Source organism: Phoenix dactylifera, chromosome 12 (assembly GCF_051530095.1).
Source record: "Phoenix dactylifera cultivar Ajwa chromosome 12, Ajwa_hap1_PhDact_Kaust_v1.1, whole genome shotgun sequence".
Classification (NCBI taxonomy): Eukaryota; Viridiplantae; Streptophyta; class Magnoliopsida; order Arecales; family Arecaceae; genus Phoenix; species Phoenix dactylifera.
In genome coordinates, this window is record NC_143201.1 from 16,269,133 (window position 1) to 16,282,338 (window position 13,206).

The following is a 13,206-nucleotide window of genomic DNA, read 5'->3' on the forward strand; positions in this document are numbered from 1 at the left end:
AGGAGAAGAAAGAAGAAGAAAGGAAGAAGAGAAAAAAAAAAAGAAAAAGAAGAGAAAAAAAAAGAAAAAGAAGAGAAAAAAAGAAAAAGGAAAAAGGAAAGAAAAAGAAAAAAAGAAAAGAAAAAGGAAGAAAAGGAAAGAAGAAGAAGAAAAAGGAAAGAAAAAGAAGAAAAGGAAAAAAAAAAAGAAAAAAAAAGGAAGAAAAGGAAAGAAAAAGTAGAAAAAGGAAAGAAAAGGAAAGAAAAAGAAGAAAAAGGAAAGAAAAAGAAGAAAATGAAAAAAAAAGAAAAAAAGAAAAGAAAAAAAGAAAAAAGAAAAGAAAAGAAAAGAAAAAAACAGAAGAAAAGGAAAGAAAAAGAAGATTTAAGTATGTGCAGAGAAAATTTAAATGTGTAAAGAGAACACTTAACTGTGCGCATCACACAGTTAAGTGTTCTCTATACACAATTACGTCTTCTCTGCACACATTTAACTATGTGATGCATAAAACACTTAACTGTATGCAGAGAAAATTTAAATGTGTGCATATAAGACTTAATTGTGTATAGAGAATATTTAACTTAACTGTGTGATGTATAGAATACTTAACTGTGTTGAGAGAAGATTTAAGTATGTGCAGAGAAGACTTAAAAGAAAAAAGAAAAAAAAGAAAAAAAAAAGAAAAAGAAAACAGTGAGTAGCAGTTTGGTTAGTAAGCTTGGTACACATGTAATATAGTATGGCACATATTTAAGCAAGCTTAGTACATATTTAATTCTTATTGCTAAGCTTGCTTAAATATGTGTCATACTATATTACATATGTACCAAGCTTACTAACCAACTACCACTCACTGTTTCCTTTTTCTTCTTTTTCTTTCCTTTTCTTCCTTTTTCTTTTAAGTTCTTCCTTTTCGTTCCTTTTTTTCCTTTTCTTTCCTTTTTTTTCTTTCCTTTTTTCCTTTTCTTCTTTTTCTTTCCTTTTTGTTCTTCTCTTTCTTTCCGTTCTCTTCTTTTTCTTTCCTGCTCTGCACACAGTTAAGTATTCTCTGCATCATACAATTAAGTGTGTGCAGAAAAAACTTAATTGTATACAGAGAACACTTAACTGCATGCATTACACAGTTAAGTGTTTTTTTGTATACAATTAAGTCTTCTCTGCACATACTTAAATCTTCTCTGCACACAGTTAAGTGTTCTATGCATTACACAATTAAGTTAAGTATTTTCTGTACATAATTAAGTTTTCTCTGCACACAGTTAAGTGTTCTATATACGCAATTAAGTATTCTCTGCACACATTTAAATGTTCTCTGTACACAGTTAAGTGTTCTATACATCACATAGTTAAGCTAAATATTCTCTGCACACAATTAAGTCTTCTCTGTACACATTTAAATCTTCTCTGCATACAGTTAAGTATTCTATGCATCACACAGTTAAGTGTTCCTTTTCTTTCATTCTTTTATTTTTCTTTCCTCTTTTTTTCTTTTTTTCCTTTTCTTTTTTTCTTTTCTTTTCTTCTTTTTCTTTCCTTTTGCTTTTCTTTTTCTTCTTTTTCCTTTTTCTTTCCTTTTCTTCCTTTTTCTTTTCTTTTTTTTCTTTTCTTCTTTTTCTTTCCTTTTTCTTCTTTTTCTTTCCTTTTTCTTCTTTTTTTCTTTTTCTTTCCTTCTTTTCTTTTTCTTTCATTTTTCTTTTTCTTTCCTTCTCTACACACAGTTAAGTCTTCTCTGCACACACTTAAATCTTCTCTCAACACAGTTAAGTATTCTATACATTACACAATTAAGTTAAATATTCTCTATGCACAATTAAGTCTTATATGTACACATTTAAATTTTCTCTGCATACAGTTAAGTGTTCTATGCATCACACAGTTAGGTATGTGCAGAGAAGACTTAATTGTGTACAGAGAACACTTAACTATGTGCATCACACAGTTAAGTATTCTCTGTACACAATTAAGTCTTCTCTGCACATACTTAAGTCTTCTTTTTCTTTCCTTTTCTTCTGTTTTGTTTTGTTTTGTTTTGTTTTCTTTTTTCTTTTTTTCTTCTTTTCTTTTTTCTTTTTCTTTCCTTTTTCTTTTCTTTTTTTCTTTTCTTTTTTTCTTTTTTTTTCCTTTTCTTCTTTTTCTTTCCTTTTTCTTCTTTTTCTTTCCTTTTCTTTCCTTTTTCTTCTTTTTCTTTCCTTTTCTTCCTTTTTCTTTTCTTTTTTTTCTTTTTTTCCTTTTCTTCTTTTTCTTTCCTTTTTTCTTTTTCTTTCCCTCTCTTCTTTCTCTTTCCTTTTTTTTCTCTTCTTTTTCTTTTTTTTTCTCTTCTTCCTTTCTTCTTCTTTCTTCTCCTCCCACGAGCCGGCGGCGCCGGAAGGGGGCCGGGGGAGAGGGCCCAACCGTGGCGGCCGCAGAAGGGGGCCGCAGGAGAGGGCCCGACCGTGGTGATTTTATTTATTTATTTATAATTATTTTATTTTATTAGAATATATTATTTATTTATTTATTTGTATTTATTTATTTATTTATGCATTTATTTATTTATTTATTTTTCTTTCTTTCTTTTTTTCTTTTCTTTTCTTCTTTTTCTTTCCTTTTCTTTTTTTTTCTTTTCTTTTTCTTCTCTTCTTCCCTTCTTCTTCTTTCTTCTTTCTTCTCCTCTCGTGAGCCGGAGGCACCGGAGGGGGGCCGGGCCGTGGCGGCCGTTGGAGGGCGCCGCGGGAGGGGGCGAAGTCGGGGAGGGGGCTCGGGAGGCGGCGAGCCGGGGCCAGCGGCGGCCACGGGAGGGAGCTCGGGCGGGGGCATGGGAGGGGGCGAGGCCGCGGGAGGGGGCTCGAGAGGGGCCGAGCAGAGGCCGGCGGCGGCCGCGGGAGGGAGCTCAGGCAAGGGCAAGCTGTGGTCGGCGGCGGCCGGGCCTTTTTCTTCTTCTTTTTCTTATGAGAACGGGATATTAGGAGGGGAAGGGCACGGGAGGGGCCGGGGCCGCGGGACGGGGCTCGGGAGGGAGCGAGACGGGGCCGGTGGCGGCCGCGGGAGGGAGCTCGGGCGGGGACGAGCTGTGGTCGGTGGCGGCTGCCCCTGTTTCTTCTTCTTCTGAGAATGGGAGATCAAAAAGGGCAGGGGCATTTTTGGCATTTTTTGAAAAAACAAAAAGGGCTCAAAGACTGGGAATTAAACTTAATAGAGATAATGGACGGAATATTTTAAGACCGGTCAACGGGGACTTTTTGTTATAGCGTGGTCTTTTGGAGGGTGGGGAATTAATTACCCCTAAGATTGGGATTTATCATGCATGATATTTCTTTAGAGTGTTTGTTTTGGAGAAATAAGTGCAAGAGGATATTGACCATGGCGGTGTTTCATCAGTGGAATAAATTGAGCAAATTTAATGTGATATATTATAATAATTGCCTCTCTACCTAAAATATGGATAAGTATGAAAGAACTAGCGCCGGCTTTTTGCCCCGGCCTCATCCCCCCAAGGGAGAAATTATACCGTATATTGCATTCACCATATGGCCTCTTTTTTGTAGTGATGCATTGAGATAAGTGCTTGATAAATAAAGTTTAGAGCGGCATGATTAACTGTATGCATGGCCATATAGTGCATCCAGTGCAGAAGGAACCAGCAGTCATCCATTGAATATTTCTTTTTTCTTGTCCATCGTGATAAAATTGGCATTCTCTATCTATGGTAGACAAGCCCTCATCTCCTAGTGCCCACCTTCTCATGTAAGTAATTGTGCATAATCTTAGAGCTCGTTTGATTCACGCAGAGCATTTTTTCTTATAGGATTATGATTCTTGTAAAGCAGATTCCTGAAAAAAGAATGCCTGAAAAAGTACTTTTAACATGTTTTGTTGACCATGGAAAAGTAACAAATTTCCAGAATACTTATGTTCGGTTGACCATCCATTTTCCTGAAAAAGTTATATGAAATTCCTATTGTACCCTTAATAAAAATTAGATTTTTAATGCTTTGGATCAAATAAAATAACTGAAGGATCTTTTTGAAAAAGAATAAAAATATTTCGATTCCTGGCTCACGGAAAAGTAATTTTTCCATGTTTCTCATTAAAAAGACTTTTCCATGAAATGTAAGAATCATATTCCCACGAAAATACAACTTTCACGTCTGTCACCTTTGAAAACTCCTACCAAATAAGAGGCATCTCTTTACTTTTCCGTTGACTACACTTTTTCTCTTTCTGTTCCTGCGAACCAAACGAGCTCTTAGTGCTTTGTTCTTATTTGATTAATTTAGATAAAAAACCACCTTACTAGCACACGCATCATCTGTTATAATTATTATTAAAAACAGATCCCAACCATAAAAAAGGTTTATTGCCATTTGAAGGGACTAAGGCACTGGGTAATGGCATGCGATGATTGTTAGCGGGCATTGTCATGTTTGGCTAAATGTCATTAAAGCAGCAAAAAGGGCAAAAGTCATACAACCATCATATTCCATTATGCTGTTGCTTATTGATGAATAGGTCTTTTCCTACATATATGCAGCTAAAAGATTTAATACATGAACTTTCCCTACGATCATAGATATCCACCGTTATTTATTGATCGCAAGTATTGCATATACTCAATTCTCATTGTATATCACCTCTACTTGTCGTGAGGTTCATCTTTATGCATGCACATGAACATATCGTTCAAAACTGGAGGTGTCGTTATGATTCATACAAATAACATGAGATATGTTATAGCTTGTTGAGATTACAGCCATCCATCACCACTTCTCATGGAATCAATCTCATGCAACACATGGGCTGAGAACTAGTTTATATATTTATTTATTTATTTATCCACAATCTCTCAATACAATGTAAACTCTTCATGGGTGTCTCGATCCCCTAAAGAAAATTCAAAATTTGCATACACCTACGCTAGCTACTCTATCAGGGAATCTTTTTGCCTTTAATCACTCTAAAATACTCAATCCACGTGCCATGATCCTTTTCTTTATCAGAAAAAAAAAAACAAAAGAAACTGTTTACAGCCAAAAATTTAATTGGCAACCGACCAACTACGGTAAATGTTAAAAAAATATTAGGCCGATCAAGATTTGGCTATTTATGCAAGATACATAAAAGAATCATGTTTGACCACTTGTCATTTAGATAAAAGACTATATTATCACTACAACAAAAGGGAGTTTTGACGACTGTCTTTTCCCAACGCTAGGAAAAAACGTCGGTAAAGTTTGGCTCGGCGCCAACCTTTGCCGACGCTTTTTACTAGCGTCGGTTAATCTCCAGAAACAACGACGCTCTAAAGCGTCGTTAAAACTTTAAGAAATGACGACGCTAAAAAGCGTCGTAAGAAAATATAAACCCCCCAACCGCCCGGCCCCCTCTCCTCATTTTCTATCGCTCGATGCCCTAGCTCCATCGCTCGGCTGACTTCTCACCTTCATCGCCGACTTCCCCGCTGCCGTCGACCTCGCCCTCGTCTGAGGTAAGCCTCCTTCTTCTCCTCGTCCTCCTCCTCCTCCTCCTCCTCCTCTAACTGATCTCACCTCCATCCCTAGCCCCGATTGGCGATCGAAGATTCCGTTTCTCCGCCGCCGTCGACCTCGCCGTCGTCTGAGGTAAGCCTCCTACTCCTCCTCCTCCTCCTCCTCCTCCAACTCTTTTTTTGTTTCATGTCTTTAACGCTCGCCCGGCTCCGTCTCCTCATCCTCTGTCGATCGATGCCCTAGCTGCGCGCCGACATCTCACCTCCATCTCGCGCGCCCTAGCTACTCCGCCGCCGTCGACATCGCCGTCGTCTGAGGTAAGTGATCCTCATACTCTCTGTTAAGCTGCATAACTGCTTGCTGTGAACATATCTAATGAATAAGATGATAATATGAGTATGCATTTAGAATCCTGTAGGAAAATTTGTTCACCAGTTGAGGGTGTATAATTATGTTGTTTTAGGTTTTTTTTTTAATCTGCTGTTTTATCCCTGAAAACAAAAAAAAAAGCCTGATAATAATTATGATGCCTCATGATCTCGTGCACCATTATTACCAGACTATTCAAGAACAGAATATGGGGCCTCTTTGGGATCAGAAGGAGGAGAATCAATTCCATCATGGATGATGTAATTGTGAGAGCCAAACTATGCTGAACAAAGCTGCTCCATTTCTACTCTCAGTCCTCTCTGTAAACAGACCCTTGTCCTTTAAAGATACGAGGGGGTAAACAGACGGTGGTATCTTTAAACTATACAGTGCACAGCTCCCTGACTATGGGGGTAAACAGACGATGCTATCTTCCGCACTGGTTCATGTTTGCATGTGTATCTTTTTGTCTAAATTTTTATACATTTCAATTACTGCCACTATTTCTTTTTCAATTCTTTAAGAGGGTGAATTCTAGTTTACTTGCGTTAATATTGCTTTTTTACTTTGTATACCATGTCTGCTAGTCTGTCATTCGACTCATGGTGGGTCGGTCAGCAGGTGATCATATAAGTCCTCTGCATTTGATATTGCTCATGCAACTGGGATCATACTGATGTAAATTGTTGAACTGTGAACATTGGCTAAATATTACTAGAATTAATTTTCCATGGATAATACAATCTAACCATGTCCTTTTGTTTCAGATTGACTGGGTTCAACCTAAACCATTGTCATTTTGATTAGATTGCATTGCAGAAATAAGTGGTTTTTAGAAACCCTCCTGTGTTCTTCTATTTCCTCTTTGTTCTAATTCTCTCTCCCTCATCGATACTGTCATCCTGGATTCCTCCCTCCTTTGCAGGATCCTAACTCTTTCGTCTCATTTTCATTAGTAGGTACATAAAGAAATAGATTAGGTTTGCAGTGCAGAAATAAACGATTTTAGAAAACCTCTTGTCCTCTTCTATTTCCTCTTTTCTTCTAATTCATCCTCCTCAGTGCTCTCATCCAGGATCCCTCCCTTCTTTGTAGGCTCCTAATTCTTTTGTCAACCACCGACTCTCAAAAAGAGCTCATTTTTTTCACTGTATAGTGCGGAAGATAGCATCGTCTGTTTACCCCCATATGGAGGTGAATTTTTCTTTTATGCGAAAGATACAACCCTTGTCCTTTAAAGAGATACCAGCCTAATCTAATAAGGCTAGCAAAATAACACTAGATTGCTCGAAGAGCAACTCTAATGTAGATAAGTTTTTTCCCTATGTTAAGGGTATAATAATTTTTCATACTCTTCTTTCTGTACCATGATTTCATATTGGTGATTCATACTCTAATTTTGTTTATTATTTTTTTATTTTAGTTGCAGTTCAATCAGTATTTTAATAGAATGGACAAAAATTGGATAAATAAGTCGAGATCCGGTGCCGAATATTTGAATGGAGTTCAGAATTTCGTTAAATTTGCTTTTGAGAAATCTGAAATAAATGGGAATATTTTTTGTCCATGTCAAAAATGTGTAAATTGTTTTGCTATCGCTCCACAAACTGTTAAAAAACATTTGGTATGGAATGGTTTTCTGAAGGGTTATACAGAATGGATATTTCATGGAAAGACTAAATTGTCGTCTTCATCTGACGAACCCTTAATTATAGAACACAATGCTAGTATTGGATTTAGTAGCACAGACAGAAATCCTTTTGTAGAAGATGATATGAGGAGCTTACTCAGAGATGCTCTTGAACATAATATTAGAAATTTAACAGATTTTAGTGGAGAGCAAGAAGGAGCTCCAATAGGTGATGAGCATACCGTTACTGAATCTATACATGTTGAGGAACCTATAAACTCTGAAGATAACACAACTCGGTATCATAACTTGCTGAAAGATTGTGATAAATAACTATATCCGGGTTGTAAGAATTTTACGAAGATTTCTTTTATGGTGCATTTATTCCATTTGAAATATTTGAATGGATGGTCTGGAAAGTCTTTTACTATGCTTCTTCAATTATTAAAAGATGCATTTTCAGAAGGTGTTATTTTGCCATCAACTTCTTATGAAGCCAGAAAACTAGTAAAAGACTTGAATCTTGGATATGAGAAGATACACAGTTGTCCAAATGACTGTATTTTATACCGTGGTGAAAATATTAATGAAGATTCGTGCCGAACATGTGGATCTTCACGATGGAAAAAACAAAATGAAGATGAGCATGATTTGTCGAATGAAATGGATGCTAAACAGTCTAAAAAAATTCCGGCTAAAGTTTTGAGGTATTTTCCTCTCATACCTAGATTGAAAAGGATGTATGCATCATCAAAGACGGCTTCCTTAATAAGATGGCATGATGAAGGACGTACAATGGATGGAATGTTAAGACATCCAGCGGATAGTTTAGCATAGAAAGCATTTGATGATAGGCATCACGAATTTGCTTCTGATGTTCGCAGTGTTAGGCTGGGTTTGGCAACTGATGGATTTAATCCATTTCGAACGATGAGTTCTACATACAGCACTTGGCCAGTTGTTTTGGTTCCATATAATTTGCCACCATGGATGTGTATGAAACAGTCTTCACTTATTCTGTCAGTGGTTATTCCCCGTGATAAGAGCCCAGGTAGTGATATAGATATTTTTCTGCAGCCTTTAATAGATGAATTGAAAAAGTTATGGCAGGGTATTGATGCATTTGATGCTTTCACTGGCCGAACATTCAAATTGCATGCAGCTCTTATCTGGACAATCAATGATTTTCCTGCATATGCTAATTTATCCGGTTGGAGCACTAAGGGGCGTATTGCATGCCCTTCTTGTGGAGATTCAACTCATTCATATTGGTTAAAACATGGAGGAAAATTCTGTTATATGGGTCATCTTTGATGGTTAGAAGCAAACCATCCATTTCGACATCAGAATAATCAGTTTGATGGCACCATAGAGTTGCGATCTACACCTATTCCGCCAACTGGAACTGAAGTTCTTAAACAAACTCATGGCACTAACTATATACCTGGTAAGATATCCAACAATTCAAAGAAGCGGGGAAGGGGGGATGTTGGCAGCTCAATGACACAGGTTTTTGAAGACGCTGACAACTTCGATAATGATGATAGCGTTTATGGACAGAAAAATGACGATGGCACAAACTCGGTATCTACACAGAAGCAGTTATGGAAAAAAAGAAGCATTTTTTTTGAATTACCTTATTGGGAGTATAATCTTCTTCGACATAATCTTGATGTCATGCATATAGAAAAGAATGTTTGTGATAACTTGATTGGAACAATGTTAAATCTTGAAGGAAAGACTAAAGACAACTTGAAAGCGCATCTTGATTTGAAAGACATGGGCATAAGACAAAAGCTTCATCCGAAAGAACAACCCAATGATAAATATTTTATACCTCCTGCATGTTATACAATGTCTACTCCAGAGAAAGATCTTTTTTTAACGGTTTTGAAAAATATGAAGGTTCCAGATGGATATACATCGAATATTTCAAGATGCATTAATCTTAAAGAGCGAAAACTTTCGAATCTTAAAAGTCACGATGGCCATATTTTGATGCAAGATATCTTTCCATTGGCTTTAAGATCATCGACACAGAAACAAGTTCTTGCAATTGTGTCTCAGTTATCATCCTTCTTTAAAACATTATGTTCCAAAGTTCTTGATCCCAAGGAGCTTGATCAATTGGAGTCTAATGTTGCACTAACACTATGCCATATGGAGAAGATCTTTCCTCCTAGGTTTTTTACTACTATGGTTCATCTACTCATTCACTTGGTTGGGGAAGCTAAACTTGGTGGACCGGTTCACTGTCATTGGATGTATCCTATTAAGAGGTGATATTCTTAAACTCGAATGTCCATATTTATTATTAATATATATATGTATCCTATTATCTTCCTCAATGTTGATGTTGAGCATTTAAATTTTTTGTTGAAGGTATCTTGTGCGCTTAAAGGAATATGTACGCAATCGAGCCTATCCCGAGGGATCGATTGCGGAGGAATATATTGCTGATGAGTGTTTGACATTTTGCTCGAGATACCTTGAAGGAGTTGAAACTGCTTTTAATCGACCACAAAGGAATTACGATATTATACATAATGCAGAGGAGTACAAGTTCTCATCTGGTGGAAGATTTGTGGGGAAAGCTAAAAGTACTGTAGTTCATCACAAATTATTGGCACAGGCACATCGTTATGTCTTACTTCACAGTGACTTAATATCCGAGTATCGCAGGTCAGTATGGTTATAAGAAATCACAATTTACTGTCATATCAGATATAATATTCAAAATAAATAATTTTTTTATCGTGCAGAAAATTTTTAGTGGCTCAGCGAAGCGCCAACAATAACATTCATCCTACCCCAAGGATTGAGCAAAGATGGTTGGTTGAGTTATTTCCTGAATGGTTATTAAAACAGGTTAGACGTTGAATCCTATTAGGTCTTTTATTATATTCTACGATCGGAACTTTGTAAAATTAATTATTATCTGACTTAAATTTTTTAGGTACCGACCATGATGGAGAGACATTGTTCCAATGAATTAATAGTCCTTGCTCGAGGTCCGAACAATATTGTCAACAGATATGATGGGTTCATTATAAATGGTTTTAAATTTCATACAAAAAAACATGAAAAATTTAGAAAAATCCAAAATAGTGGAGTTATGGTTTAGGCAGACGGAAAAATTTATTATGGTGTCCTAACAGATGTTTATGAGTTGGATTATTACGGAAACTTTAAGGTAGTATTATTTCGATGTAATTGGGTGGATATAAACTCATCTAGAGGTTTGAAGCAAGATATAAATGGCTTCACACTAGTAAATTTTTCAAGGTTGATACATACTGGTGTGCTATTGAAAGATGACCCATTTATTTTTTTTATCTCAAGCTCAACAAGTGTTCTTCGTGCAAGACTCTAAAGATAAAGATTGGTCTGTTGTTATTAAGACTAAACCTAGGAACTTGTATGATATGGGAAAAGGGTTAGCAGAGGAGGATGATAAGACTTATACTCAGTGTATGCCTTTTAATGTTCCGCCAATTGATGAACTGAATTCTACTAGTTTGGTTAGGATGGATGTTGAATGAGAGCTGGCTAGTTTCTTAATGGTAAGTAAAACATTAGTTTTATGCATTAAATTATTTTGCAATTTATAAATTATTTCTATATTTTTAATATTTAACTAATATTGACTCTTTTTTGTGCATACTAGATTACAATATGCCGCGAGGAAAACGTTTCAGAGATATTGAGTTTCAGCACACATCCGTGGGACCAAAGACTCATATACAAAACTTAACAAACAATTGCCATTCTTTTTGATCAAAAGTCCAATTTTGATCTTCAAAAAGAACAACTTTTATTATATTTTTTTCATATGAGTGAGGATGGTAGTATTCCTTAAACCCACTTGTTACGAGATATCTATTTTGGCGAGGTGTCTGTTTGACAAAGGAGGCAATTTTAGTGGCTTAAGTACAATCTTAGAGTGGGATAATTCTTACTCTTGCAAATTTGCCTTTATATTTTACTAATGGCATTTACATAGGCTTCAGCTTTTGTCATGTATCTTTGCTGTTGTGTGTTTATTCCGGATTTTCAGATATCGTAACTTTTTTGCTTATATTGTTGATTGAGTTCTTTATTATGTGTGACTGCAAGTACAGGCAACCTAACAAATGACAAGGAGAGCTCTTTCCTACATCATTCTTTATCACGTATTGTCAATTTATGCTTCTGGTGGCTTCACATGTTTATCTTTCATTGATGTTTTGCTTTTTTTCTTTTTTCTCCTTTCCACATATAAGTTTATGTCTCTTATTTTCTTATCATCAAATAATATTCGCAGAACACCTCCTTGTTAAATGGCATTCCTATTGTTTACATCAAGATTCTTGTACCTTTCGAAGATTAAAATCTGTTGCTTTAAGAGCTAATATTTGGACCAGCTTAGATGATCATGTATTGTAGCAATGTGATGTTACTGACTTCTTCCCTCCATAGCTTAGACTTATACCTTGCTTCTTCTCTATTTATGTGCATGTTCTCTATTCATGATCATTTTTTTGATTAATGAAGCATAAAAACCATCTTACTTTATCTCAGTGGAATTTAGTTTACATACATCACTTTGCTAGGCAATTAGACAAACAGAGGTTTATTACATGACTATGACATAGGGACTTTTGGATGGCTGATTTCCTTTTGAAGTGCAAGACCGAGGGCTGCTGTAGTTACACAATCCTGAGTTCTTAGGGATGCCTGGTTCTTTGTGAATGTGACTGCCAGTTTCCGTGAAGGTTGAGGATAATGCATCAAATGCTTCTCTCAATCTGGTGGCTTTTATTTCTTTACAGTTTCCGTGAAGGTTGAGGATACATGGCGAGGTGTCTGTTTGACAAAGGAGGCAATTTTAGTGGCTTAAGTACAATCTTAGAGTGGGATAATTCTTACTCTTGCAAATTTGCCTTTATATTTTACTAATGGCATTTACATAGGCTTCAGCTTTTGTCATGTATCTTTGCTGTTGTGTGTTTATTCCGGATTTTCAGATATCGTAACTTTTTTGCTTATATTGTTGATTGAGTTCTTTATTATGTGTGACTGCAAGTACAGGCAACCTAACAAATGACAAGGAGAGCTCTTTCCTACATCATTCTTTATCACGTATTGTCAATTTATGCTTCTGGTGGCTTCACATGTTTATCTTTCATTGATGTTTTGCTTTTTTTCTTTTTTCTCCTTTCCACATATAAGTTTATGTCTCTTATTTTCTTATCATCAAATAATATTCGCAGAACACCTCCTTGTTAAATGGCATTCCTATTGTTTACATCAAGATTCTTGTACCTTTCGAAGATTAAAATCTGTTGCTTTAAGAGCTAATATTTGGACCAGCTTAGATGATCATGTATTGTAGCAATGTGATGTTACTGACTTCTTCCCTCCATAGCTTAGACTTATACCTTGCTTCTTCTCTATTTATGTGCATGTTCTCTATTCATGATCATTTTTTTGATTAATGAAGCATAAAAACCATCTTACTTTATCTCAGTGGAATTTAGTTTACATACATCACTTTGCTAGGCAATTAGACAAACAGAGGTTTATTACATGACTATGACATAGGGACTTTTGGATGGCTGATTTCCTTTTGAAGTGCAAGACCGAGGGTTGCTGTAGTTACACAATCCTGAGTTCTTAGGGATGCCTGGTTCTTTGTGAATGTGACTGCCAGTTTCCGTGAAGGTTGAGGATAATGCATCAAATGCTTCTCTCAATCTGGTGGCTTTTATTTCTTTACAGCTC